The 4445-nt window shown below is 35.0% G+C and overlaps 1 non-coding gene across 1 annotated transcript; it reads left to right on the forward strand.

The window, feature by feature from the left end:
- Positions 1-773: 773 nt before the first annotated feature.
- LOC112313811 (U1 spliceosomal RNA) lies at positions 774-936 on the forward strand. The gene has a single exon (XR_002975736.2). It is a non-coding gene; the product is annotated as a U1 spliceosomal RNA (small nuclear RNA).
- The last annotated feature ends 3509 nt before the right edge of the window (positions 937-4445 follow it).

A 4445-nucleotide genomic window follows, 5' to 3' on the forward strand; every position in this document is an offset into this window, starting at 1 on the left:
AAAAATAGCTAAAGTATGCATTGCAACTCTGGGGGGATGTCGATAAAGTTCTAAAATGGTAGTCCGGGTTGTACATATCTGCAGGTATAATAAAAATCATTGAATTGTACACTCTAAGTGAATTGCATGGGTGTGAATTTGTCACAATAAATTTCTTCAGGTAAAAAGAACTGGGAGAAAAAGTAGAAGAGGAAAAGCTGCGATCTGAGCTATCTGAAAGTGAGTCAGTAGAGTGGCCATTTGATCACACATAGTTTCATTTTGTGGCCATTTGATCACACATAGTTTCCTTCTGACGGCATTGTGTATTAAGAAAAGTTCGTGAAAAACAAAGTACATATGTACTAAAATGTTATCTAAATGTTGTTAACATATAATTTTAAAATATATGTTTCACATACTTTCATTTATAAATGCTGGAGACTTAACTATAATACTAGATAATTAGTATTCAAATCTGACTGTATATGCAAATAACTTGAAAGCTAGTTAAAAACTCAGATTTCTGGCTCTATATCAGACTTTTTGGAGTAAGAATATGTAGGGTATTATCAAGAAGGGAGCTGTGTTATTATTAATATTGTTTGTGATTCTCATTCTATGTCCAGTCAGTCAACAATCCACAGAGTAGCATTTGGTAAGCACTGGGGTAAATTCTTACCATGATTCACATCAGGGTAACCATTAAATTTTCAGACAACATAGGTAGAAGGAAAACTAATTCTAAGACATATTTTAAGGAAATGTCACAGTATTCAAAAATATAACATCCCATGCTTACCTGGCAGGGGAGGTACCATGATCAGGAAGGTGGTTTTCTCAGGGCGAGGCTGACCCATTACACTCCAGATGTGCTGACCTCTGCAATTTCCCCAAATCTGGGAATCTTGACTGCATAATTTGTGGTCATGGGGGACAGTGTTCAGCTCTCCCCTGGAAAAAATATTTATAGCATCCCTTAGGAAGTATGGGGCAAACTCAAAGGAGTTATACCAAATTTGTTTTGACATAGGAATAAGTGTTAGATGGCTAAGGTAATATTAAGGATACGTTTTCTCTGGATTTTTTGAAACTTCATTGTATACCTGAGAGGATATTGCAAGATTGGTGGTGGATCAAAATAAATTTGATAGAGACTTTTCATGGATTTCTATAAAATTGTTTATCAATCTTTGTAACTCTCACAATTTAGAGTTGGACAAATCCCAGTAAAATTCTTACAAGAATATACACTTGTGTTTCAGTTCTCCTTTTCCATGCATTAATTCTTTTATGTTCAACAGGAAAACAAAATAATGTAAAATATTAGCTTCTTAAATGCATACAGAAATGGAAAGATACACATTGCATATTCCTTACCATAATGAAGATATAAACTTAATGCTTTAAGAAATAGAAGGAAGTAACAAGTTATCACCTTGAAGAGAAATGAGAACTATCCCAAGAATACCTGAAGTGTGTAGTGTGTATATATATATGTGTTTGCGTGTGTGCATACATACCTGCATTGTGTCCAAAAGAGATTTAATGAGTTTTGGTTTGCTTTTGCTGATGCACAGAAGTGTTGTAGACATGTATCATGAAGACATGAATCACTGGTGCTACCAGACAAATGTACCCTGGCTGCTGTCATAAAGATTCACTTTGGCTTGCATGCCTTTCCATACTCTGTTAGAAACCTCACGGAGATGAATGCTGACATAGCTGTGATAAATCATTTAGCTACATTGCTAAGAGGAACAGAGTGATATAAATAGCCTTTACAAATACAGCATAACCTCGGGGCTTTTTCAGCAATAAATAAGATTTAAGTAGTATTGTTACAACATAAAATTTTGATTTTTCACTCAAAATCACATTTTCAGGTTTGCTCCATTAAGAGGACTGTGCAAGCAAAAGAAATCAGTCTTTCCTATTACTGGGAACATTTTGCCTAAGATGCTGCTCCAAGCTAGTGACTAGTTATTACAGTAGATGCATATCAATGCTATAATAATTTATAATGAGGGGAAAATTAGTCCAGGCTCTGTAGACTTTATTCATAAGTTCTTACAGCTTAAAATTGAGAGCTTGAACCCATTATTGTAATACAAAATGAGTAAAATATACTTGGTGCAGAACAATTCAGGATGTTTTATTTATGCCTTCCTATTACATATCATAACTCTGGCTGGTAAATAATCACACTGCAGCCAAGAGCAGTACACACAGGATTCAATTATTACTGGGACAGAGGAAGGGGACCTACAATCGCAGCCAAAGACAGACAGTATTATTTTTCTAAAAATAAGACTTACATCTATAATATTCCCCATTTGAACACCAAAAATTCTTACACTTTGAAAATAATACCTGAGGTTATAGCTGAGAAATACTAGATTCCCATTGCTAAACATGCATGTTCTACATAACTAAAGTTTCCACAAGGACATTACAAAATATATTTTTAATAGTTCCCATGAAGTATAAAAGTGATTATATGACAAAAATATGTACAAGACAGAATATTGTTAGCATGCTGGAAATTCTTCTTCGTATTGCCAACCATAGAAAATCCACATACAAATACACATGTACATATGATCACATGATCATGGGGACTAGCTAAAGATAAGGAAAATATTAAAAATGGAAATATTACTTAAAAATGAAGCACTCCACAATGCACAGTGTTCCATAGAGACTGCAGTTAGGAAAGTCAAAGAATGGGGCCGGATGTAAGGCACAGATGCAAAGACCGCGGCCTTGCTGCCGGTGTCCGTAGCTAAAAGGCCATGCCTGTGACGTGGTCGTCTAGAACAGTCTGCCCACCACCAGAAGCACAGTCTGGAAAGAGTTGCTTGTTCGCAGCTTGGAAGGGTGGCTCAACACCATGTCACATACACATACTAGGGAGCTTATTCCCTAAAACAATACACAGAGCTTAGTAAGGAAATTCAGTCCAACGTGAGACTTGTGGAACCTTGTAAAATCAAGCATTACAAAACCTTTGAAGAAAATCAACTAAACAAAAAGAAAGTAAACCACTCAGAAAAGCAAAAAACGTACATGGGATTGTCTATAGTTATCAGGGAAGTATGAAAAGATTATAAAATAAATAATTCTGTCATCTACGAATCAACAAGAGTGTGGATTAAAGTCATGAAATAAGTTTTTTAAAAAAACAGAAATCCAGCCAATAACTATTAGAGATAAAAGTTATATTTATTGAAATAATGATGGACTAAGTGACAGGTGAATTGAGTGAATTAAGAGAAAACTAAAATATCACAAAAACAGCATTAACATATAAGGAATGGGATTAAAAGAATTGAAATTTAGATATATAAAATTTAGCATAGGTCTAAGAATACACTAGAAAAAATAGAGGGAATAATTAGGAGACACTAATGAAAAACTAATTTCTGAAATACATGAATTTTCAAATTAAAAATAAAAATTAAAACTGACAAATAAAAGCACTTAGATATAAGATAGTAAATCTTCTAAGCATCACTGACAAAAACAATGAAAATGAGAAATCAAAGTTGTATAAGAAATACACATACATATCTTTTTCCCTGGCTGGTGTGGCTCAATGAATTGAGCACCCGACCGTGAAGCAAACGGTCGCCAGTTCGATTCCCAGTCAGGGTACATGCCTGGGTTGTGGGCCAGGTCCCTGGCAGGGGGCACCTGAGAGGCAACCACACATTGATGTTTCTCTCCATCTCTTTTCCTCCTCCATTCCCCTCTCTTTAGAAATAAATAAATAAATAAATAAATAAATCTTTATTTTTTTTTAATTTCTGAGAAAATGTCCATTTTAATATGTTTATGTATGTGGACAGATTGATAAATAGAGGTATATATCTCTGAATTACTATTTTAAAATGTACATATATATATGTTGTACATATATATAGTTGTACATAGAGAGGGTTAAATAAAGGCAAACATTATTCTGAAAAAAATTATATAAAATTATTGTATGACTTTTGCCTTTTAGAACAATGTCAGGGACCAAAAGTTTTGCTTTTTGGGATATAGATTTTAAACAGTTTATTAAAAAATGGGAGACACAAAGGAAGCTTTTTACCCTCTCCTCTTTTCTGCCCAAGACATTCAGACAGGGAAATCTTAAGGAAGCTGTTATCTTAGCTAGTTGGAATTAAGTTTGAAGTATGTTTGAAGCAGGGTGCAGCCAAGAGGAGGGCCCCAAATAGGGATTTGTAATGGGGTCCAGAGCTCAAGGTGTCCAGGAAATATTAGAAAATATATATAGGATGTCGTCACCCCCACAAGCCTGAGCTGGGGGAAGGGACACATGCAGCAGGGCCATTCAGAGCTATTTTGTAGGGCAACAGCTTTGCAGCTAACCTCTGGCATGGTCATTTAACATATCTATAACCTTTAACTGGTTTCATAGATACGTTAAACAGCTGTGGCTATGCTTTGAGCCAGGG

Source organism: Desmodus rotundus, chromosome 13, assembly GCF_022682495.2.
Source record: "Desmodus rotundus isolate HL8 chromosome 13, HLdesRot8A.1, whole genome shotgun sequence".
Lineage (NCBI taxonomy): Eukaryota > Metazoa > Chordata > Mammalia > Chiroptera > Phyllostomidae > Desmodus > Desmodus rotundus.